Source organism: Canis lupus, chromosome 6 (genome assembly GCF_048164855.1).
Source record: "Canis lupus baileyi chromosome 6, mCanLup2.hap1, whole genome shotgun sequence".
NCBI classification, from domain to species: Eukaryota; Metazoa; Chordata; class Mammalia; order Carnivora; family Canidae; genus Canis; species Canis lupus.
The window spans coordinates 16,205,695-16,231,914 of record NC_132843.1 but is presented as its reverse complement, the minus strand read 5'-3'; the positions used below and the strand labels follow the sequence as shown (position 1 = coordinate 16,231,914).

At 44.4% G+C, this 26,220-nt stretch overlaps 1 long non-coding RNA gene across 5 annotated transcripts in view; it reads left to right on the top strand.

Annotated features, from left to right (window-relative positions):
• Positions 1-26,220, top strand: part of LOC140635062 (uncharacterized) — a 70,399-nt gene that overhangs the window by 40,431 nt on the left and 3,748 nt on the right. For 4 of the 5 annotated variants that reach the window (XR_012032409.1, XR_012032407.1, XR_012032408.1 and 1 more), the window contains one exon: positions 9,145-9,243. This is a non-coding gene — a long non-coding RNA (uncharacterized lncRNA). Of the gene's footprint in view, positions 1-9,107; positions 9,244-26,220 lie in introns of all 5 variants that reach the window. The other variant, XR_012032411.1, reaches the window with a different exon arrangement.

The following is a 26,220-nucleotide window of genomic DNA, read 5'->3' as shown; positions in this document are numbered from 1 at the left end:
TTTTTATTTATTTATGATAGTCACACAGAGGGAGAGAGAGAGAGGCAGAGACACAGGCAGAGGGAGAAGCAGGCTCCATGCACCGGGAGCCCGACGTGGGATTCGATCCCAGGTCTCCAGGATGGCGCCCTGGGCCAAAGGCAGGCGCTAAACCGCTGCGCCACCCAGGGATCCCACTGAGCATCTTTTTAGTAATCCTTAGAACAGTCCTGAAGGAGGTTGTTAGCATGTCCAGATTGATAGATGAGCAAACAGAGACCCATAGAGGCTAAGTGGCTTGACCAAACCAGCCAGATCAGGGCCTCATCATTCCAAGGACAAGGGGCACAAGCAAAGAACTCATCCACCAATCATGTTTACCTGTGGTCGTCTTGCACTAAGTCCATTCTCTGATAGTCCTTGACTTCTCCTTGGCATTTGCCCCTTTCCCACTTCCTCTCAAAAACTTGCCCTCCTTCATCTCCTACTGCTCCAGCTCATTCCCGTAGGCATCCTTGACGGGCATCTCTTCCTCTGGCCATGCCCTCCTTCCTCTAAGAGGTGGTATATTCGGAGCTCCATGCCCAGCCTCTTCTCTTCTCACACTACAAACCCTCTGCAGTGATTTGTCTGCTGTCTTGACATCAACCTCCACTCACACAGAATTGATGACCTGTAAATGTAGGTTTCTTCAAACAGTTCAGCTGCTGCCACTCTCGGTATGCATGTTGGATATTCCACAATCACTTCAAATACCAAAGCAGAACCCATAATTCCTACCCTGAAGTTCCCATCTGATTCCACATTCTGTTATGAGTTCCTCATCAGGGGATAATTGGTTTCAGAGACAGGGCCACTGTGTCTCTAAGGTTCCTTTTAGGTCTGAACAATCCAGGTCTATAATCACAGAATGAACACTATATCACAACCTGAACTTAGTGCCAACATGCCTTCTCCAAGAGGGAAAGTAGATCTCAGTCTATAACCTGAGAAGAGGAGGAGATGACGAAGAGGAGGGAGGGAAAGGAGATGCTGCTGGTAGAACTGCCTGGAATGAAGTCGGTTGCCTAGCAACAGTGCTCTCTCCTCACCTCCCCCTAGATATCAACTTGTGGTATTCCATTCTTCTCTTCTTTCCAGGGTTGCTCTCAATATTTTTCTTTTTTTTTTTTTAAAGATTTTATTTATTTATTCTTATTTTAAGATTTTATTTCATGAGAGACACACACAGAGAGAGAGAGAGAGAGAGAAGCAGAGACACAGGCACAGGGAGGGAGCCCGATGTGGGACTTGATCCAGGACTCCTGGATCACGCCCTGGGCCGAAGGCAGATGCTCAGCTGCTGAGCCATCCAGGCATCCCTCAATGTTTTTCTTTCTTTCTTTCTTTCTTTCTTTCTTTCTTTCTTTCTTTCTTTCTTTCTTTCTTTCTTTCAAGATTTTATTCATTTATTCATGAGAGACACAGGGAGAGAGAGACACACACACACACACACACAGGCAGAGGGAGAAGCAGGCTCCATGCAGGGAGCCCGACGTGGGACTCGATCCCAGGTCTCCAGGATCACGCCCTGGGCGGAAGGCAGTGCTAAACCGCTGAGCCACCGGGGCTGCCCTCAATATTTATTTCAAGCAGATCTTACCTATATAAAATTGGAAGAGAGGGGATGCATATATCATATTCTTAATGCTTACATAGCTGAATACAGAACTTGCAGATCATAGAGAAATGCATAATTCTTCAAATGCAAATATCTTCTTTTGACCATTATTTATTGAACAAATACTTATTGAATGTGTTCTGCAATATGCCTGACACTCTGCAAAGTACTGACTTGAAAAATCATCCACAGGAAGGTTTGAAAACTGAAACGAGTCCCTTGTGTCCAAGAAGCACTAAGAATTGGCAGGAAGATCACACGTTAAAGTTCTAACTTTAAGAACATATGTGGGTTGCTGGACATAATATCAATATATCAAAAATCCAATTGCATTATTATATGCCAGTAATAAACATCTAAAAAATACCATTTAGGAATGCCTGGGTGGTTCAGTGGTTGAGCATCTGACTTTGGCTCACGGTGTGATCCTGAATCTTTAAAAGATTTTTTAAAAGGACAATGACCAATATATGCAGAGATACTCAACCTCACCAGTAATCAGAGAAATGTAAATTAAAACCACAGTGAGATGACACTTCACATTTGCTAAATTGGAAAAAAAAAAGCAGGCTGATAATTACAAAGGTTAGGGACCATATGGAGCTCTGGGAACAAACTACCATGAAAGTGGAATTGGTACAACTAGGGTGCTTGGTTGGCTCAGTTGTCAGCCTTGATATCACATGTGACTCTTGATATCATGGTCATGAGTTTTAGCCCACATTGCACACAGAGATTGCTTAAATCAATAAATAAATTTTATAAATAAATAAATTGGGACACCTAGGTGGCTCAGAGGTTGAGTGTCTGCCTTTGGCTCAGGGTGTGATCCTGGGGTCCCGGGATTGAGTCCCACATCGGGCTCCCTGCAGGGAGCCTGCTTCTCCCTCTGCCTGTGTCTCTGCCTCTCTCTCTCTCTCTCTCTCTGTGTCTCTCATGAGTAAATAAATAAAATCTTAAAAACTTTTTATAAATAAACAAATAAATTGATATAACCACTGAAGCAACTGAGTTATCACTAGCAAAATTAAAGATGTGTAGGAGTGCCTGGGTGGTTCAGTTGGTTAAGCATCCAACTCTTGGTCTCAGCTCAGGTCTTGATCTGAGGGTCATGAGTTCAAACTCCATATTGGGCTCCATGCTGGGTGTGGAGCTTACTTAAAAAAAAAAAAAATAAAGTGTATATACCCTCAAGTCAAGTAATTTATTTCCTAGGATTTTTTTCTATATATGCACAAGGAAAGAGAGAAGAGATTATTTTAACAGCATGGCGTATAATAGCAAAATATTGGAAACCACTGAAATGGTCATCAACAGGAGAATTTTTAAAATTGTGATATATTTATACAAAGGAGTGCTATTTAGCCACTAAGATAAAGGAATCAGAGCTACATTCGTCAACATGGATAAGTTCCCCAAATACAATATTGGGTAAAAAAACAAGTTGCAGAACAATGCATATACATGCTATCATCCATAGAAAATCTTAAAACACACATATAAATGATTTAAAAAATGTGTCTCGGTGGTAACTTCTAGAGTAAGATAAGTGTGGGATCTGGGAGGGCTAAAGTTGCTTTATTTCTTAAGCTAAGAGACTGGATATACAGTGTCGCCTGTATTTTCCTCTAAATTTTTGTATGTCTTAAGTAGGTAATAGTTTTTTTTATCTATGTACCTGGATTATACTTGGTATAAGTACCCAAGCCAAATCAAAGTCCCTTTCCCCTTTTCTGCTTACTTGTCTCAGAAATGACATACCCCCTATGGCCTGCTTTGCCTCTTAGGCCCTAAGAGAGCTTGTACACTCGTTGTTAGAAGCACCTGTCCTCGGGATCCCTGGGTGGCTCAGTGGTTGAGCACCTGTCTTTGGCTCAGGGTGTGATCCCGGGGTCCTGGGATCGAGTCCCAAGTCGGGCTCCCCGCAGGGATCCTGCTTCTCCTTCTGCTTGTGTCTCTGCCTCTCTCTCTCAATGTGTCTTTCATGAATAAATAAATAAAATCTTTAAAAATAATAACAAAATAAAATCTTAAAAATAAAATAAAACATGCTCTAATAGATATGGATATAACTAGAGCCTGAAATCTAATACATGTAGAAGGAAACCAGACAACATACACGTAATGAGCATATGCTATGTGCCAGGCACTGTTCCAGACATTTGGGAGCTATATCAGTGAACTGAATAGAACCTCTGCTCCAGCATGGTCCTTTCTCCCTGCCCTCGGCCCCTTGCTCTCAGGAGGCCACAGTGAGTTCTTCCTCTGTCATGCAGTCACATTCCGCTTGCTCTGCAACTTGACCTTATTAAAACATCTCCTCAGCAAAAGCAAGGTTCTTCCTGTAAGGAATTCTTATACCACCACTAAGAGGTCAAAATTGTCTTTATCTTGTTACATAGAAAATTAATTTTATAATAGTTTTATCTTGTGGAGGTGATGGAAATGTTCTGGAATTAGATAGTGGTGATAGTCACATAACCTTGTGAATATACTAAACCGTACTGAATTGTACAATTTTAAGAGGGTCAATTTTATGGCATGTGAATTACACCACAATTGAAAAAAAAAAAGATTCAGCAATTGGCCCAGCAGCTATCATGCAATAAGTGCTCAATAAATGATAGGTGCTATCTATCATCTATCCATCTGTCATCTCTTCCTATCTTTTATCCTTAAAAACAAGAAAGACCTTTGGGAGATTGTACACTTTTCTAGGATCTCCCATTCACCATTATGAAAGTGTGTAGGGACCGTAGAGCTAATAATATTCTCTGGCTCTCATATGAACCATTCTGATTTTGGTTTGGATGCTGTGTATTGGGAAGCAGAGGAGGTCTGTTTCTTTTCCATTAAGCCTCTGAGTGGTTGATGGCCACCCTCTAGATTATTTGTGCAGCTTAATGAGAGGACAGCTTCAGTTTATATTGTCAACCTTTCCTTATATACAAGGTTAAAGCTAAGGTTAAACTTTAGAGCTCCTGTAGTTAAATGTGCTATTTGTGATTCCGATACAGAGGTATATTAAAAAGATCTGCTACCAGACATTTCATTAGGTGCCTTTGTAGCTTCCCCCACTGGGTACATATATATGGTGCATCTTTTAAAGATTAATGAAAAGAAAGCTTTAAAAAAGGGGGCACCTGGGTAGTTCAGTCAGTTAAGCATCCAGCTCTTGGTTTTGGCCATGAGATCAAACCCTGAGTAGGGCTCCATGCTCACCATGGAGTGTGCTGGAGATTCTCTTTCTCTTCCCTTCTGCTCCTCTCCCCACCCTTGCACATTTTTTCTCTAAAATACATACAATCTTTAAAAAAAAAAGTTACCAAAACACTAAAAAAAGAACCAGATTGAAGTATAAGAGACACATTGCACTTAAAATGCTCACTTACTTTTTACCTGGAATGGTAATCTGAAATACAAATAAGTTAATGGCTGATGAATATTTTTCAAATTGTAAGAATTATAAAGTTACTTTCTCTCTTTGCAAGATAACCAAGAGGGAACAAAAGCTAAATTATAAGCCTATGTAATTTACACTTCTCCAGGTTTGCCACTTGGTGAGTAGCAATAAAAAAACTTGAAAATAGTGAGAGAACTCAAGAACACAAGAAGATATTTGATATGACACTATTTATAGAAAACGAGCCACCATTAGAAGTATAAAAGTATTATATAAAATAGCCAACTGGTAAACCCACTCTACAAATCACCTTTGACTATAGACTTCAAAGTCATAAAAAAAGTGAGCCTTTCTGTTTACCCTGAAGTTTGATACATAAGATGTTAGAAGGAAGACAATTTGGGGGGCTGGGGTGTTTGTTTTTTTATACTATTGCCCTATCTACCTTCTTAAAGAACAGAGGAATTGTTTATTTCATTTGGCAACAATACAGTTTCTCTCTTCCAAAGAACTCGAAGTATTTGTACAAATATTCACTGATAGCCCTGTGGAGATGGAGGAAAGGGGGGAGGGTGGGGAAGAGGGAGAGTAGGGAAAGGGCAAGGTGGAGAGGAAGGATGAAAAAGAGTAAAGGAGGACGAGCCTGCAGGCACAGGTGGTAAAAATGAGAAAGTAGTTTTCCTATTTTTCTCAATAATTCCCAGGATGTCCACACCTGTGTCGACTCACCACTAAATCAGCTGCGAATTACCCTGTTCTCAACTGAATACTTGACACACAATGAGAGCACTGTGCTCTATTAAGTTGTTCTTTGCAGGGTTGCGTCTGTCTCAGCCGAAAACGCGTGTAAATATTTGCACAAGCCAACCTGTTATCTCAGAGAGTCCAGGAATGTTTCAAAGTAGCTCCAATTTAGTTTAATGAGTAATTATTGAACCATCGCCTAAGTTCTGGGCCTTCTAGGGATTTGATGGTGGATATATTCAGGCAGGGCTTCTCACATTGTGCTCCTAGTGCTGGTAATATTTGCAACACATGGGAATTTTTAAGAAATGCAAATTGCAGTGCCCCAACCCATCTCTACACAAGCAGAAACCGGGGGATTCTGGTCCCATGTCTGCATTTTAGTAAGTCTTGGGGTGAATGTAAGCACTACAGCATAAGAACCATTACTGTTGGGGATCCCTGGGTGGCTCGGTGGTTTAGCGCCTGCCTTTGGCCCAGGGCGCGATCCTGGAGTCCCAGGATCGAGTCCTGCATCGTGCTCCCTGCATGGAGCCTGCTTCTCCCTCCTCCTGTGTCTCTGCCCCCCTCTCTCTCTCTCTCTGTCTATCATAAATAAATAAATAAATCTTAAAAAAAAAAAAAAGAACCATTACTGTTGGGACACCTGAGTGGCTCAGGGGTTGAGCGTCTGCCTACAGCTGAGGCCCTGATCCCAGGGTCCCAGGATCAAGCCCTGCATCGGGCTCCCCACTGGAAGCCTGCTTCTCCCTCTGCCTGTGTCTCTGCCTCTCTCTGTGTGTCTCTCATGAGTAAATAAATAAAATCTTAAAAAAAAAATACCATTGTGTTAGTGAGTGACTTTCCATACAATAAAGCTTAGTAACTGTCAGATGAATAGATGGATGACAAAAAGCAAAAAAGCAAAAAACCCCAACATTTGGGACAGGCGCCTGTGCCCCGCACCCCCCGGTGTGGCTGTTGATTTCTTTTTCTGTAGTTCATTTGTTTGTTGATGATTGTTCACTTCCGGTTGTGGGAAGAGCAAAACAACAACAAAATAAAGAAATGAATAGGATCAGACAAAACCAGAAGCATTTGAGAACTGGTGCTGTCCTGACAGCAAGTCAGGTTTTGCCAGATTCTTTGGGATAAGAGTGGGCAGCGGTTGGTTTGTTGTTTATTTATTTAAAGGTTTTATTTATCTATTAATGAGAGACACAGAGAGAGAGGGGCAGAGACACAGGCAGAGGGAGAAGCAGGCTCCATGCGGGGGAGCCGAGGCGGGACTCGACTCCTGGGCCCCAGGATCGCGGCCTGGGCCCGAGGCGGCGCTAAAGCGCGGGGCCAGCCGGTGGCCGGGCTGCTGCAGGAGCGGGACAGCGCCCAGGGTGTCAGCTCTCTCCGCCTTGCTGTGCGGGCAGGCAGGCTTCTCTCTTGTCCCTCTTTCTGGAACACGCGGGCAGAGCTTAGCTCAGCTGCTTTAGTGAAGTCAGAACTTGCCCGGGGACACCAAACTTCCTCCCCCAAACTTTGTTTTTTTTCCACGGGCCTGGCTCGCTGCAGCCCCTTCTTCCCGCCATCCGACTCGGCTGCAGGGGCTTCCTTTGGCATCCAAGACCCTCAGACGTCTTGCTGGTCTCGAGTGAAATAAACGCGTTGAGAACTTCTTTGGGTTGAATTTCAAGGGAATCTCAGCTGTGGGCAGTCGGGGAAGTCATGCCACCCCTGCCACTGGAGCCACTTACCAGACAAGGACATCTGGGTTTCGTAATGTGACTTTTGTCACAGTGGAGTGCACTTTAGAATTTCACTTCCTGTTTTAATTGTTTGGAAATGAAATCTGCTGAGATTTCACTTCAAAAGAGCAATTCAAACCTCATCAAGAAACTTTCTCTGCAAACTGGAAAAGCGAATGAGAACAGAATCCTAGTCATAGCGCCTACCTACGGACTGGCCAGTTAAATAGGAATTTGAGTTGCCCCTGAATCCTGGGAGTTGGGTGCTGACCGTATTCAGGGTGGTAAACCTCGCTCTGCGTTCTGGGCACCAGGGGTGGGGGGTCAGGAGGGAGACAGAGGTAGGGGAGGTAGGGGACGAGTGGGGGGTACGGAGGAGGGGGTGGAGGGAGGGGGTTGCTAACAAACTCTCCCACAGCAGGGTTTTGCAGGCCTGCAGGGGAGCCCAGGAAGGACAGGGAAAGCCTGCTGGAGACCTGGGGGCTGAGGTGTGGAGGGAGCCAGGTGTTTGAAAGGCCGTGGGGAGTGAGGCTGTGGGGCCTTGTGACAAGTTAAAGAAACATGGACTTCATTGCACAGGCCAGAGGGAGGTGTGGAAGATGTTTCCTCAGGGAGGAGGGGCTGAGCCTGTCCAGTTTGACAAAGATCGCTCTGTGGGAAAGAAGGAAGCAGCTGGGAGGCTGCTGGGATAGTCCAGAAAGCACTGGCCTCCAGGTCCTGGGCTCTTCCCCCTGCCCCAGAGCTCCCTGGCAAAGCCTAGTTCACAGGCAACTGCGGGACTGGACGCTCAGCCAGAAACAGAATATGACATGCCAGAAAGTTCTTCTTTCTGGTATTAGACTTTGTCTTTTTTTTTTTTTTAATTTATTTATTTATTCATGAGAGATACAGAGGCAGAGACACAGGCAGAGGGAGAAGCAGGCTCCATGCAGGGAGCCCGACGTGGGACTTGATCCCCAGACCCCAAGCCAAAGGCAGGCACTCAACTGCTGAGCCACCCAGGCGTCCCAAGACATTGTCTTAAAATTCATGCAAATGTTTGCATTTTGCTCCATAAAATTGGCGCTCCAGGAAGCTGGGCCATATTCATGCCCCGTAGCCTAGGGTGCATCCTCTGCATCCTCCAGGGCCAGCCATTCTCCAAGTTGGGAAGTGGCCTGCACCCTGCAAGCCTCTCTGTTGACATCCCTTTGCACACTACTCCAGCAGGGGTGCTCATTGTGTGGAGCAGCGGGCCCATTTGCACAAATAATACGTTTCTGTGTCATGGAGACAATGGCTTCACTTGTCTTGGGCGAAAGGATTTCCTGAATTGGATTTCATTAAATTAGTTCTATTCATTCACTTCTAATGCTTTTCCTCCCCTTCCGCAGAAACTCAGTTAATTGGCTTTAGTGAGCCATAGATAGCTAATTGGCGGGCGGGGAGGCCCTGGGGTTGACTCTCCAATGGGAGGTCTGTAGCTTTAGCTTCATCGCAGAGGATTTTGTATCCTGGGTCTGACTTTTCTAAGATTGATAGTAATAAATTAACATTAACTGGTCCCTCACTGGGTGCCAGACGCTCCCCTGGGGTACATTATTTCATTTCTTCTTTACAACAGGCCTGAGCTGGATGCTGTTATGATTCCCCTTTTACAGATGAGAAGACTGGGATTTGGAGATTTTTCAAGTTTCTCAGTCCCACAGCCAAGAAGCGAGAGAGCCAGGATATGATGGCAGGTGGTCAAAATCCAAAATGTGAGTTTTCAGTGTGTTCACTGTAGGAATGAAAATTAAAGCTTTGCTGCACGACTAGACCAGTAACACTTAAGATCCTCTGCGACTCTGGTATCCTCTGATTTTGTGAACTTTTTATTTTTATTTATTTATTTATTTATTTATTTATTTATTTACTTTGATTTTGTGAACTTTTTAATGTTTTTCTTTAAAGATTTTGTTTATTTATTCATGAGAGACACAAAGAGAGAGAGAGGCAGAGACATAGAAAAGAGGGAGGAGCAGGCTCCATGCAGGAAGCCCAATGTGGGGACTTGATCCCGGATCCCGGAATCACTTCCTGAGCCAAACGCAGATGCTTAACCACTGAGCCACCCAGGTGCCCCCTAATGTTCTGAATTTTTAAGAAATTTTTATTTAAGTCTACCCTCAACATGAGGATCAAACTCCTGACCCCGAGATCAAGAGCCCCACGCTCCTCCAACTGAGCCTGCCAGGTGCCCCTGATTTTGTGAACTTTTAAAAGAACAGACTGGGTGGCCCTGGTGGTGCAGTGGTTTAGTGCTGCCTGCAGCCCGGGGTGTGATTCTGGAGACCCAGGATCGAGTCCCACGTCAGGCTCCCTGCATGGAGCCTGTTTTTCCCTCTGCCTGTGTCTCTGCCTCTCTCTCTGAATAAATATATTTTTTAAAAAAAGAGAGAGAGCAGACTGATTCTGAGGAGAAAGGGCGGGCAGGCTACTGTGAAATCTCACTTTTTCTCTAAGCGATCACCTTGAGACAAAAGTGTACCCAGTAAGACTTTTCCACTGGAATTGTGTTTTTCTCGTTTTTATTGACATATGGGTAGAAATTTCAGAGTATTTTTTTAAATTTTTATTTATTTATGATAGTCACAGAGAGAGAGAGAGAGGGAGGCAGAGACACAGGCAGAGGGAGAAGCAGGCTCCATGCAGGGAGCCCGACGTGGGATTCGATCCCGGGTCTCCAGGATCGTGCTCTGGGCCAAAGGCAGGTGCTAAACCGCTGAGCCACCCAGGGATCCCCAATTTCAGAGTATTTTAAAGAAAACCTGATTTTCTTTTTAGTTTTAAAACAAAACGAAGACATTGTCACTGCCTTCGTCTACTGGGGCTGCCATAATAGAACATCATAGACTGGGTGAAATTTATTTCCTTCCAGTTTTGGAGGCCAGCAGTACAGATCAGAGTTCCAGCAGGGTTAGGTTTCTGGTGACAGCTCTCTTCCTTGTTTGCACTTGGCTGATTTGTCCTCATGTGGCCTTTTGTCTGAGGGAGAGGGAATGGGGGGAAGGAGAGGGACAGCTCTTCTTTTTACAAAGCCACCAGTCCTAGTGGATTAGGACTTCATCCTTATGCCCTCATTTAATGTTAATTACCTCTCAAAGACCTTATTTCCAAATATGGCCACTTTGGGGTTGGGGCTTCAACATATCCATAGTGTGCTCTAACATTGCCTTGACATTGGGTTACCCTTACCCTGGGGCAGGAGCCCCAGTGACTCTGTCTGGTCCAGCCTTGTGCGCATAGAGGAGCTGCCTCTTCCATGGCGCGCATGTCACTGGCCTTACCATCCTCCAGGTGTCTGGAACACTTAGGGCTGGTGCCCATGGGTAAGTCCCCATCCAGCACTACCTTGTTGTGTTTTGTTGTGTTGTTATTATGTTTGCAAAGCTGTCCCTCTTTTCCTAGGTTTAAAAATGCAATAGATATTTCTCATAATGAGCTGTGTCATTTTTTTTTCTAGTGCATTTTAGTGGAAATCACTCTTATATATGCTATTCTGGGGAAATGCTACTTCCTTTATTATAAACCTTACAGAAGAGCAATAATATAGCTGATCACATTTCCAGAGCGCTTCATAGTTTTCAAACTGATCCCATTTACTTAATTTCCTCATTTGGTCCCTGGGGAAGAAGCAAGACAAGTATTATTATTCCCATTTCACAGATGAGGAAATCAAAACTCAGAATGCATTGACTTGTACAGGTGAGCTGGGAAATTCTTCTATCTGCAGTTTTCTTCCCACCATGTCTCACCAGCTGCCCTGCCCTCTGTAAACTTAAGCCCCAGTTTCTCCATGCCACCCACTTACTCTCATCTGCTGGGTCATGAACCCCTTTGACACAAGAAAGCATTGGTCCGGAGACTTAGGTTCTGGATTGTGGGGACCCCAGTCGATTCAAGAGCAAAGTTCATGAAGATTCAGGGGAAGGTTTGTTCCTGGTGTTCAGGATGCCCCTGGGTGTCTTCAGCTTTAGGGTCACCCTGCCACTGAGACACAGTGCTGCTGAGCTCACGGAGCACCCTGGGCTTGTTTTGACTGAAGTCGATGTCATCTCTGAGCTGTGGCTCCTGTGGTTTTGGGGATGCAGAGCTTCGAAGATGACTAGAAATACTCCGCCCCCATCCCATCAAAACAACCCAGTCCAAGGAAAACAGCAAAAGCTAATTGAAACTAAGACAACAGCACAAATATTTCTGGGGGCGGAAATTGAAACACTAGCAAAAACAAAGAATGCATTTCAGATTGGTGTTAATTAAACAAAAACATTGTGGTATCTAATGGAAATATATTTTTCTTAACCATCAGATCTGATACATTCAAATGATTATAAAGTCGTATAAATGATTTACTCAATATAGTAACTAATTTCAGCCATTTGCTTTCATAGTGATTGTCTAGGGTTGCCCAATGTCATAGGAAGGGCACAGGGAGGGGGCTCAGGACAAATGCCATAGTAGTCGCGTAACGTTGAGCATGTCGCCTAACCCTGCCCTAAGTGCCTGCCCATTAGTTTCTTCAGCGGAGAAGAAGAGAGAAGAGAAAAGAAGGGGTTGGGGAGAGAGACAGCTAGGCAGACGCAGTTATCGTCCAGAGGGGCTAAACTGTATGATCTCTAGCATATGGGCTGGAACTGGGCTGCTCAGGTTCAAATCCCAGCTTCATTACTTACTGGCTGCGTGACCTTGACAAATTCCTTACTGAGCTCTCTGGGCCTCCTTTCCCTTACCTGTAAAATCTCCACCTCTTTGTGTTAAGAGCACTAAATTAGTAAATGTATGTAAGTACTTCAAATAGTGCCTAGCACATAGGAAATACCTCACAAGTATTATGTGTTACTATTATATTTATATTTATTATAAACATTACAGAATAGCGATAAGAGCACTTTTTAGTTTTCTATATATAATATAGAAGTGTATATTTAATATATATAATATAGAAATATATATATAATACTAATCAGATGATCTTTTATTATTATCAGATGATCTTTCCTTGGGGGAAATATAACATGCCCTGGAGGAGAGAAGGAATGAAGGGGATTTCTCTAAGGATTCTGGGCTTAGACTAGGGAATCAATAGAAGAAAGAAAAGGAACTAATGTTTAAAGACTTATATATTCCCATTGACTAGATAAGAGATGATACAAATGACTCAAAAAATATTTTCTCTAGGAGTAAATAATCCTGTGAAATAAGTTTTTTTTTTTTTAATTCCTAATTTTTTCAGGAGTGTGAAGACCAGAGAGGTTAAGTAACTTGCTTGAGAACACACAGCTAGCAGTGGCTGAGCTGGGACCCGGGCCCAGGTCTCCGCAGCTCCCAGGCCTGGCCTTCCCGGAAACCCGTAATGCTTCCCAGAAGGTGCTGGCTGGGAAGGGGAGACGAATGTGTCCTGCCAGAATGAGATGGAACTCCTGCTCGGTGATAGCAGCCGAGCGGGGCCAGGAGTGTAGCAGTCCCACCAAGCGCTGCCTGGGGCCCCTTCATCACCAGCCACTGGCCTCCTCTGCTGCCCAGCTGCTGCTGTCACCCAGACTTCCCCACTCAGCCCTGTCCCTTTTCTGCTAACAGGACCAATGCCTGGTCTGGTCTGGTCTGGGCGGGCATGATATGCGGCTGTTTTGCATGCAAAATTAGCAGAGCCATAGCTGACTCTCAGGTGGTAGAAGGCAGGTGTTGCCTATGTTTGTATTTGGCTTCCAACCAGGAGCGCGAGCCCGGGGCGCCTCCCTCGGGCTGGAGTCCTGCCCTCTGCTCCCTCGACCGCCTGCCTAAGGAGGACCCCAAGGCCCAGTTGGCCTGGACACCCATTTAAAGGCAACTCTCTTGCTCATCAGCTGTCAGGGCTGCAGAGGTGAGTAAAGCAGGGACAGCCCTTGGGGAGTTGACAGGTAACTGGGGAGAAGGTAGTCCGGTAGGTGGAGGTGCTCCCAGAGGGGCCAGACTGGTGGTAGGGGGAGGGGGCTGCTCAGTGTGTGGGGGGACTGGGAAAGCTCACGGAGAAGGTGATTTTTGAGCTGGGGAAGAGTCCAAGGGGTTCAAGGAGGGGGGAAATGGAGACAACCAGATACAGGCCCAGAGTCAGGAGAGAGTGTGGGACTTCCAGTGGGCAGGTGGCATCAGTGGGCACCTGGGGAGAACGGAGGCTCGGTGGTGGTGGTGGTGGTGGGGAGCCTGCAGATCGCTGGGGCGGGGAGCCAGGGAGACTTTAAGGAGGGGAGCCATGTGGCTGCGCTGGCTCCGGAGTTAGGTTCAGGCGCTATGGAAGAGGCGCAGTCAGGAGGCTGGCTCCCCAGCTCATCTCTGGGGGGTACATGCCCTCTGCAGCAGGTGACAGTGGGAGAATTGAAGAGAAGTTATTGAGGCAAGTATGAAAACTCAAGCCAAGAATCACGCCCTGGTTTCTAGCCGAGGGACTGCGTAGGTGGTGACCATTGAACAAAAGCCAGATGAGGACAGCTTTGGCTCACACCCCAGCAGGGTCATGGGGACAAAAGTCTGCCCTCTTCTGAAAAGCACCCATGAGGGAAGCCCCCTCCCAGAGCCTCATCAGGGGGGTGCTCACAGGGAGAGGTGCTCACAGGGAGAGGCGGGTACCCCGTGATCACTGATTCCTTCATCCCTTCCATCCTGGAGTGCCTGCTGCAAGTCGCTAGGGAACTAAATGTGAGGGAGGCAGCGGTGGAAGAGCCAGTGTCTGGCCTCCAGAGACAGACTCGCTGTGACGGAGGACAAGTAAACGGGAAAGCATGTTAGGGTATGATCCATGCTGTGGTAAATGTGAGATGGGAAAGCGATGGGGTCAGGGAAGACTTCCTGGAGGAGGTGGTATGGGACTTGAGTCCTGGGAGATTTGTAGAAGTTGGCCGAAATATAGAACCTGTGCCTTCCAGCAGAGGAGACGGTGCAAAAGTGTGGAGAGGAAGGAGGGGGACCAGCAAGAGAGTCAGGGCACCTGAATAGGGATCAGGTGGCCCTGGATTTTAAAAATGAAGTTTGAAAAAAAAAAAGTTAGCTAATTGAGGTGTGGATGTGTTCCTTAACTTCATTGTGGTAACCCTTTCACAATGGACACATATATCAATCCACACATTCATGGTACGCGTTAAAAAAGATCATGTTATACAACCTAAATTGATAAAATTTTTGTCAATCATGCCTCAGTAGAGCTGGGGAGAAAATGAACTTTTTTAAGAAAGATTTTATTTATTCATGAAAGACACACAGAGAGAGAGGCAGAGACCTAGGCAGAGGGAGAAGCGGGCTCCCTGTGGGGATCCCCACGCAGGATCACGCCCTGAGCCGAAGGCAGACGCTCAACCGCTGAGCCTCCCAGGCGTCCCGAGAAAATGAACTTGGAGCAATTTCAGAACTAGAGGATGTTCCACAATAATAACAAGAGCTTCATATCAAGTAGCAGTTAGTTCAGTGCTGCCGCTGGTGGGATCACAGGGGACATTTGGGCAGGACTTGCTGATGACAGAAGTTGGTTCAACTGAGTCACACCTGGCCAAGCTGGGGACACCCGCTGTACTTGGCTAAGAACACCTGGTTCTGTGTGTGCAAGGTTGGACACCCACCTTCTGAGCCCTCTCTGGAGTGTGTATAGTCTGTTTACCCATTACACTCCAGCTTGTTGATGAGTAAACCGTAACACAGGGCTCAATTCTTGGTGTGGCTTCATGTAAACCATCTTAGAGACCCAAGGGTAAGAAATGCCCAGGTATGTTTTACAGCTCTCCGTGGACCAGGTATGTCCTTCCTGACCACTGCAGGCAACACTTATTCTGGTGTCAGAATGGTCACACCAGCAGAACATCCCCCTTACTTCCTGGCCACCATATACATGTCATCCGATGAGTTACAAAGCATCCGCTCTTCTGTCCACACTGGTACCTCCTTTCTCTGGATTGGAGTCAGGGCACCTGGGCTTATCCATGGTTTGCAGCCAAGTCCCTCAGTGAATGTGGGCCAGGAACTTGACTTCTGTTTCTTCATTTTGAAAGTGAGGGGCGGGGCTACAGTGTTCCCTGGGGTCTCATCCACACCCAACTCTTGGCATATTGAGATGCCTGCTAAGTATCTCACTCCTCCTTACAGCCTTCTAAGGGGGTAAATAGGTTATTAATATGAGGTGTCTAATGTCAGCATTCCTTTTTCTAATAATAAATTTATTTTTTATTGGTGTTCAATTTGCCAACATACAGAATAACACCCAGTGCTCATCCCATCAAGCATTCCTTTAGCAACATACCATGAAATGGTCTGTTCTTTCTCTCTCCCTCACTCCTTCTCTTTTTTTTTTTAATTTTTATTTATTTATGATAGTCACAGAGAGAGAGAGAGGCAGAGACATAGGCAGAGGGAGAAGCAGGCTCCATGCAGCAGGAGCCCGACATGGGATTCGATCCTGGGTCTCCAGGATCGTGCCCTGGGCCAAAGGCAGGCGCTAAACCACTGCACCACCCAGGGATCCCTCCTTCCCTTTATCCTCCTTCCCTTTCTCTTAAACTGGGCACAGCTGTGTATTTTAGAAACCATTAATGAAGACTTTTTTTTTTTTTTTAAGATTTTGTTTACTTATTTGAGAAAGAGAGAGAACGAGAGGGGGGGAGGAGCAGAGGGAGAGGAAGAAGCAGACTTCCTGCTAAGCAGGGAGCCTGATGCAGGACTCAGTCCCAGGACCCCAGATCATGACCTGAGCCGAAGGCAGATGCTTAACCAACTGAGCCACCAGGTGCCCCTGATGCCATTTGTTTTTGTTTTTGTTTTTTTTTAAGATTTATTTATTTATTCATGAGAGACACAGAGAAGGAGGCAGAGACACAGGCAGAGGGAAAAGCAGGCTCCTCGCAGGGAGTCCGGTGTGGGACTCGAGCCTGGATCCTGAAATCACAACCTAAGCTGAAGGCAGGAGCTAAACTGCTGAGCCGCCCAGGAGTCCCCCATTTGGTTTTTTTTTTTTTTTAAATTTTTATTTATTTATGATAGTCACACAGAGAGAGAGAGAGAGAGAGGCAGAGACATAGGCAGAGGGAGAAGCAGGCTCCATGCACTGGGAGCCCGACGTGGGATTCGATCCCGGGTCTCCAGGATCGCGCCCTGGGCCAAAGGCAGGCGCCAAACTGCTGTGCCACCCAGGGATCCCCCCCCATTTGGTTTTGATAGGGTTTCTTTTCTCCTTGCTAGAGGAGCCAGGAATTTTCACTTGCTTGCTTGTCCTTACCTTCCTGGACAATCCCACCAAATCATTGCATCTTGGTACAGAGAAGGAACAGCCTGAGCTGGGAACTGGCTACTGTCCTATGCTTGCATGATGAAAAGATCAAAGAGAATTATGGAGGAAACCATTAATTTAAGCCAGAAGAAAGCCGAGCAAGTTGCAGACTACAAAAAATATAAACTGCAAATTAATTGCCCATCATGGAAGTACCATAGTTTTTCAGATTATTATAAAGTTCCAAAAGAGAACTTAGAAATCAAGTAGGCCTACTGTATCTTTTTTTCCTACTGTATCTTTTACAGATAAGGAAATGTAAGACTAAAAATAAGTTAACTTATCCAAGGTCGTAATACTAGTTGGTCTTATTTGAGGGAGCTGTCAAATGAAATGACAAATTAAAAAGAAGGGCTAATCGTCCAAACCAGAGTATAGAAAACTTTTTCTCAAGGGCCACATGGTAAATATTTTAGGTTTATGGGTCATACACTCTCTGCCATTGTATCAAAAGTACCAGGGATCCCTGGGTGGCGCAGCGGTTTGGCGCCTGCCTTTGGCCCAGGGCGCGATCCTGGAGACCCGGGATCGAATCCCACGTCGGGCTCCCGGTGCATGGAGCCTGCTTCTCCCTCTGCCTGTGTCTCTGCCTCTCTCTCTCTCTCTCTCTCTCTCTCTCTGTGAGACTCTCATAATAAATAAATAAAAAAAAAATTAAAAAAAAAAAAAAGTACCATAGACGTGTAAATGAATGGACATGGCTATGTTCCAATAAAACTTTATTTAGAAAAAACAGGCGATGACACTAGGATGGCTATAACAATAATTTTATTTTATTATTTTTATTTTATCTATTTATTTTTAAAATATTTTATTTATTCATGAGAGACACAGAGAGAGAGAGAGAGAGGCAGAGACGGAAGCAGGCTCCCCGCAAGGAACCTGATATGGGACTCGATCCAGGATCCCGGGATCAGGACACAAGCCGAAGGCAGACGCTCAACCCGCTGAGCCATCCAGGCATCCCAAAAATGTTGTTCTTAATTATTTTATTTTATTTATTTATTTATTTTTTAAAATTTTTTATTTATTTATGATAGTCACAGAGCGAGAAATAGAGAGAGGCAGAGACATAGGCAGAGGGCGAAGCAGGCTCCACGCACCGGGAGCCCGACGTGGGATTCGATCCCGGGTCTCCAGGATCGCGCCCTGGGCCAAAGGCAGGCGCCAAACCGCTGCGCCACCCAGGGATCCCTGTTCTTAATTATTTTAAAAAATATTTTATTTTTAAGTGCTCTCCACACCCAACGTGGGGCTCAAACCCAAAACCCCAAGGCCAGAGGTCGTATGCTCCACTGACCCCATATAACAATAATTTTTTAAAAAGGAGCCAGCCAGGTACTCTATGTAACAATTATTAAAAAAAAAAAAAAAAAAAAGGCGGGGCAGCCTGGGTGGCTCAGTGGTTTAGTGCCACCTTCAACCCAGGATATGGTTCTGGACACCCGGGATCCAGTCCTATGTCAGGCTCCCTGCATGGAGCCTGCTTCTCCCTCTGCCTGTGTCTCTGCCTCTCTCTGTGTCTCTCATGAATGAATGAATGAATGAATGAATGAATGAATGAATGAATAAATAAATAAATAAATAAATAAATAAATAAATAAATAAATCTATCTTAAAAAGCGTTGGGAAGGATGTTGAAAAATTGGAACCTTCATACATTGCTAGTAGGAACATAAAATGGTATAGCCACTGGGGAAGGCAGTTGGCAGTTCTTCAAAAAGTTAAACAGAATTAGCATATGACTTAGCGGTTTTACTTTTAGATACATACCCAAAATAATTGAAGCAGGAACTTAAACAGGCACATGTACAAACATGTTCATAGCAGGACTATTCATAACAGGTGAAAGGTAGGACTGACCAAATACCCATCAATGGATCAACAAATTATTATATGTATGTACAATAGGAAATTATTTAGCCATAAAAAGGAATGAAGTACTGACATTGTGGATGAACTTCTTGCCATGACCCTAAGTCTTTTGCCAGACAAAAGACTGCATATTGTATGGTTTTATTTATATGAAAGATCCAGAATAGATAAATCCAGAGCAATAGAACACAGCTGGGTGGTTGCCAGGGGCTGGGAGGTTGGGGGGAGGCGGGGCAAATGGGGAGAAATTGCTTCACGTGCCCAGGGTTTTACTTTGGAATGCTGGAAATGTTTTGGAACTGGATGGAGATGGTGGTTGCACAACATTGTGAATGTTACAATAAATGCCTCTGAACTGTTCACTTTGAAACAGTTCCCTTGAAAACACTTTAATTTTTTTTTTAAAGATTTTATTTATTTGAGAATGAGAGAGAGAGAGAGAGAGAGCAAGCATGAGCAGGGAGGAGGGGCAGAAAGAGAGGAAGAAGCAGATTCCCAGGTGAACAGAACACCTCCTCAGGGCTAGATCTCAGGCTCCTGGGATCATCACCTGAGCCAAAGGCAGAAATGGACTGAGCCACCTAGACCCTGAAAACACTTTAATTTTATAACAATTTCGCCTCAACAAATTATTTTGTTATTTATTTATTAAAAAGTTTTTAAAGATTTTATTTATTAATGAGAGACACAGAGAGAGGCAGAGGCAGAGGGAGAAGCATGCTCCCCAAGGAGCCTGATGTGGGATTTGATCCAGATCCCAGCATCATGCCCTGAGCCACCCAGGCATCCCTCGTCTCAACAAATTATTAAAAGCAAAGAGGCAACAAGGTGTAACGACCCATAGATGATAATATAGCAAGCACTTCCTGTTATGAAAGAGAATAGAATAGTTCAATGAAAACATGCTGTCATCATCAGTGATGTTTGTTGTTATTATAATCATTTATACTGTCAAAGAATGGAAATAAAGCAATTTTCCGGGGATAATATTTTCAGAGCTGAGAATATTTGTGAGTGTAAAGATGCCTCTAAACCTAGTCAGGTGAGTCTTGGATAAATTTCAGACTAAATTTAAATCTATTTTGGTAAAGGCAAAATTCAATGTTGAACGGCTATTCCTATTTTTGGAACTCGCTCCACATCCATCCCAATTTTGGGAACTAAAATAAATGTTTGGGACTTTTTGTCAACTTCCTGTTTCTAAGGAAGAAGAACCTAGAAGAGTCTCATGTAAGATGTGCCAGAAGCTTTGGGAATATCAAAGAATTCCCAGGAAGCAAGGGAATTAGTTCATTGTAAAAGAATCTGAAAGACACTAGATAATTTTATTTAATAAATACACAGGATAACTCTTTCTACAAGCCAATTCAAGGGATTTAACCCATTTGGGGTTCAATGACCTCAGAACCATGTCTAATTCAGACATGGACGCAAACCGTGGAAGATTGTGTCCTGGGGATTGATGAAAAATTCTCATGTGAAACTGGACAACTTGGCCTGATAGTCTCACTGCTATTTTAAATTAATTTTAACAGTTAGGAGATGTGAGAGTAAGAGGCTATTTTCAAAAGGGAAGAAGGTGGGGATCCCTGGGTGGCTCAGTGGTTTAGTGCCTGCCTTTGGCCCAGGGCGTGATCCTCGGGTCCCGGGATCGAGTCCTGCATCAGACTCCTGGTGGGGAGCCTGCTTCTCCCTCTGCCTGTGTCTCTGCCTCTCTCTCTGTCTCTCATGAATAAATAAATAAAATCTTTAAAAAAAAAGGGGGGGGGAAGGTAGACGTGAAAGGATGTCTGTGTTTTGACTTTGTGCGCAAGAGCCTCTCTCCCAGTTGACAGAGGTGCCATAGCGCCATTTCAGTGTAGAACAAGCACCAGTTCTGTGGCTTTTGCTCAAAGAACAGCCATGCTTCAAGTTATGATAGGGCCCCGCTTAGGCTTTAAAAGAGTCACCAAGAAATAGGGCTCCTTCCTGAAAGGCAGTCTTTCCTGGCACCCTGCTCCTAACACAGATGCCTTGTAGAAACATCAAACAGTTCTTATTTACATTTTAGCATGAATGAGTTTAAGGCAATGGGTATTTACTTTTAACCAACTTTCACCATGAAATAACAGGTGCTGTTCCCTGAGTTCTGGTTCTGGGGAGCAGATTGGAACAGAGTATTTCTGGGCAGAAGCCTCCTTGAGGGCCCTGAACATTCACTTTAGAGGGGTTCCCCACTCTGTCCAAGACTAAGGCTGGCCTAAGAAGTGTCATTGACTTTGAGAGTGTGGTTAAGAAACTCTTAGAATGAGGGGCAGACACCAGAATACTTGAGGACATTTGTTGATCATGAAAGATTCATTTAGTTCCACCTCTTAGGTTCAAACAGTTGTTCACAGCCACGGTGGGAGAAGGGCTATTGGAGTCTTTTCTGTCTCTTTATGCTTTGCTATATTTTCTATAATGAGCTATATTACTTTACTAATCAGTAAAAAAAAGAAAATTGTCAAATTGTAAAAAACATTTTCAGCCTGTAAATTATTTTTACTGGGGGCACCTGGGTGGTTCAGTGGATGAGCGTCTGCCTTTGGCTCAGGTTGTGATCCCCGGAGCCTGGGATCGAGTCCTTCATTGGGCTCCTTGTGGGGAGACTGTGTCTCCCTCTGCCTCTGTCTCTCCCTCTCTCTCTCTCTCTGTCTCTCGTGAATACATAAATAAAATCTTTTAAAAAGCATTATTTTCACTGGTCCACAGGCTCACCCAAACTTTCATTCAATTTATCGTTGCCACTGTTCTGAAACTGTCTCTTTAAAAAATTGCAATAGGAAAATTCTGAGATTTATCCTGGCTCTAGCTTTTGGTCAGACTGGTCAATGTTTTCTGTCCACACAGCCATGGAGACCTGTGAGGATTAGATGTTCTGATTTCACTGGGGTATGGACAGATCACGCTTGGTTTGATTGAAAGACACAGTTGAAGGGGCGCCTGGCTGGCTTCCTCTGTAGAGCATGCAATTCCTGATGAGTCATGAGTTCAAGCCCCACATTGGGGATAGAGTTTACTTAAAAAAAATATTTTTTGTTTTAATTAAAAAAGAAGAAGAAAGAGATGGTTGGACTCATTGGAACTGTTGTGTCCTGTTGGAAATAGCTGCCTTTTTGTACTACTCCCCACATCCTTAAACTAAAATACCGCAAATACTATGCTCATTGTTGGAAATCTTATCTCCCTTATCTGATTATGGAAGAATAGGAGAAAGCAGGAGGCATGAATGAATGGGGACCCAAGATACTGCACCATCATGGACTTTAAGGAGACATGGATAGGAAGAAAAAGGAATATTGAAAAATATATATGTATAAATAAAATATGAATATATTATATATAATATATAAGAGGAGTATATTATATATAATATGTAAAAGCAGTGTTTTAAAAAAATGGGTATTAATAAAATATAAATATATATTTAATATTTACAAATTATTTCCTTTTTCTTTTTTTTTAAAGTTTGTTTATTTATTTATTTATTTATTTATTTATTTATTTATTTATTTATTTATTTTAAAGAGGGTGGGGGAAGAGGAAGAGAATTTCAAACAGACTCTGCACTGCATGCAGAGCCTCATGCAGGGCTCGGTCCCACAGCCCCGAGATCATTGACTCGAGCCAAAACCAAGGGTTGGATGCTCAACTGACTGAGCCACCTAGGCGCCCCTCCTTTCCCTTTCTGCCCACATCTCCATGGCGTCCACATTGATGCAACATAGATCCCCATTTATTCATCTGTATGTACGTATTTGAGGCTGTCTCACTGTCTTTCAGATCATAGATATATATAAGTTTTCTCTGATTTTCAATACATTACTTTATACATATTTTATAAACGTACACATGCATATTTTATACTTTTGTATATTTCCATGTCTGGAAGAAGGCAGGAATATTTTGTTATCAAAGAAAGTTGCTGGGGAAAAAAAAAAAGTTGCTGGATCTGGCTTTACTTTTGAGAGCTGTAGTAAAGGGTCTAATTACCAAACCAGGCACACTTAGCCACTCTCATCCTGGTGCAATAACAGCATGCCAGTCCTCCCCAGCCCTGCTGGTTTAGATTATGTGAGGGCAGTGGATGGGTGTTCCCCACGCCACAGGGCAATCACTTGTCTTAGAGTCAGCAGCTCAGACTGACATTAGGCTGTGTCAGAATAATTATAATTCCCTCTTTTAGATATTTACATGTTGCAGTAAGATTATAATGTTGATGATTCAAGTATTCTTTTTTTTAAATATTTTATTTATTGATTCATGAGAAACAGAGAGAGAGAGAGAGGCAGAGACACAGGCAGAGGGAGAAGCAGGCTCCGTGCAGGGAGCCCGATGTGGGACTCGATCCCGGGTCTCCAGGATCACACCCCAGTCTGAAGGCGGCGCCAAACTGCTGAGCCACCCAGGCTGCCCAATTCAAGTTTTCAATCTTTTATCAAGATGGCTTCTTTTGGGGGGGCACCTGGGTGGCTCAGATGGTTAAGCATATGTCTTTGGCTTCCATCATGAAACCAGGGTCCTGGGATCAAGCCCCAGATCATCAGGCTCCCAGCTCAGTGGGGAGCCTGCTTCTTCTTCCCCCTCTGCTTGCAGCTCCCTGCTTGTGCTCTCTCTCTCTCTGTCAAATATTTAAATAAATAAATCTATCTTTAAAAAAAAGATGGCTTTTTGGGAGCAGAGGTTCCACTCCTTTCCTGGCAGTTAGAATCCTTTTTTTTTTTTTTTTTTTTTTTAATTTTTTTGGCACTTAGAATCCTTGACAATGCATTCCCGCTCTGTGCCTACTCTTGTTCCCTAAAAGCCATTCTAGACACGTCACCTGTCTTTAGTGAAAGGCATTCTTGTTTCTATTTATGAGTCCTTGAAGTAAAGCATGTATGATGAAAACAGTTCCAGTTTCTGCAGGGACTGGCCCATTTGAACTCCATGTCACGTCTCTGTTCCAATCTGGGTTTTGCATATTTGGAATCTAGCATCTTGCAATAAAAACATGACTTTGATAAGCTGCCTGGGTCAACCAAGGGCTGGAACAGATGATCTCTTTTGTAATCAAGATGATTGAAGACAGTCCAGCCATCTGTTTCAGCCTGGCACCCTCGGGGTAGTTAAATGTTGGCGGGGTCACTATGTTCCAAACTTTTAGCTTTGCAAATTCAGATATTGGGTATCATTTGATCCCTCAGAGCAAATCAGTCCCAAAGGAGACTGATTCACAGTAATCAAACTCACAAAAGCCTGATGAATAAACCTACCTCATTATGTGTTTGTCAGGATTAACTGAGAGTGGATTTTAAGCTTCCTTACCTGTGGCTAGGCATTTATAGCAAGTGTCCTGCAAATGTTGGGTTTTATTTTATCCAGTGACATGTCAAACATATAGTATTTCCAGCACAGGATGAACACTGATAAATATTTACTCTTTGGCTCTCTCTCCTAGATTCTAGCATACAGAGCACACCAGCTTTCTATCAGGTCATCAGTCACAATGTGATAAAATAGGTTAATTTTTTTTAAAGGTTAATTTTTATTTTATTTTAAAGATTTATTTATTTGAGAGAGTGAGCACAAGTGGAGGGGAGGGACAGAGGGAGAAGCAGACTTCTTACTGAGCAGGGAGCCTGACATAGGGCTCAATCCCAGGACCCTGGAATCTCTAACCTGAGCCGGAGGCAGACGCCCAACCGACTGAGCCACACAGGCATCCCAAAATAGGTTAATTTTTGAAGTCTTTTAAAAGTAGGCACCATGTCCAACGTGGAGCCCAAAGCAGGGCTTGAACTCACGAAACTGAGATCGAGACTTGAGCTGAGATCAAGAATTGGATGCTTAACTGACTGAACCATCCAAGCACCTTTAAAAAAGATTCCTGGGATGCCTGGGTGGCTCAACAGTTGAGCATCTACCTTCGGCTCAGGGCGTGATCCCCAGAGGCTCAGGAGTGATCCTGGGTCCTGGGATCGAGTCCCGAATTGGGGTTTCTGCAGGGAGCCTGCTTCTCCCTCTGCCTGTGTCTCTGCCTCTTTCTGTGTGTCTCTCATGAATAAATAAATAAAATCTTTAAAAATAAAATAAAATAAAAAAGACTCCAGGCGTAAGGATGCAGTGGCCCACGCAATAGAGAACCTCTGGTCTCTTGATTGGCTTCAGAGGTGCTCTGTCTCCTGATTATATTTGGCAGAGCTGTTGGCTCCTGTTGACGACTGAAGTGCTTTGCTTCTGGAGATGGTTGATCTTACCCATTCTGTGTTGATTCTTGTTCGATTAGCTTCGATTGTGATTAGTAGTGGCCTAGATGAAAGTTTCCCCGGAGCTGCATCTGCCACCAAGGAAACATTTATGGTCGGTGCTCAGGGAGTACTCCCAGTGCTGGTTTGTCATGGGGGACGTAGGGGTGGACAAGTTTTACTTCTTCCCTTCCAGGCACTTTGGCTGGTCTAATAATTAAAGTGACATGAGAGAGTAACTGGAGAAAAACAAACGACAGTTTAATAACAGATATATATACCTCCTGTATAGAAAGGGAGAGGCCCAAGAAAACAGAACCCCCCAAAAGGGCCAAAGCGAATACGCTTAAAACTAAAGATGTTGGGGGGTGGAGAGTGCGTTATGGGAGGGGACCAGGAGAAGCAGAGGTAAAGTCCTGTAGATTGAAGTCCTTGCATTCTCCATTGATAACAGAGTTCTAGAGATTTAGATATCCTCCTCTTCCAGGGTCCTGTTGGAGACACCCTTACAAATGGAGATTTCTCTTGTAAATGTTTCCTACAAAAGGGTCATTTCTCAGTTTTCATAGCTTACCCTGTGTTTGCAGTTTCTTAAAAAAAAAAAAAAAAAAAAAAAATCAGCCTAAGGGGCGCCTGAGTGGTGCAGTCGGTTAAGTGATCAACTCTGGATTTCAGCTCAGGTCGTGATTTCAGTGTGGTTGAGATCGAGCCCAGCCTCGGGCTCTGTTTAAGACTCCCTTTCCCTCTTTCTGCCCCTTGCCCACTTGCAAATAAATAAGTAAATCTTTAAAAACCAGAAGAATCAGCTTAAGATAATTATGCCAAAGAGGCATATCTTGGGGTGGGGGGACGGTGGGCAAAATCTGCTCCCCTTGAAAGTCCACAGAATTTGCTGGAATTTGCTGTAGTGCTAATACTTAACACAAAGTCATGCCCATGCCCAGTCTCTGTCGGGCATTGACTATGACACCTCCTCCCACCTCCTGCCTTTCCAGATTCCACCCAGGCAGCAGAGGACAAAGCCCTCAGACTGGAGCTAAGAAAGTGGCTCTGGTTCAGTGGGGGTAGGGAGTCAGGGACCTGGGTGCGAGCACAAAGCTCTGCTGGCAGGAAAGACCTGAGGGCAAGATGGGGCTACCCCGGTAGGGGGGTGGTGGTGGGGGGAGTGCAGGGTGCCAGGGCAGCCCGGGGCCTGCAGGAAAGCACATCATAGTTCCAGTAGAAAAGAGAAAGTGGGGTGCGAGTTGTTGTTAGCACCATCCTCTACTACAGACACAGTCCCAGGGCAG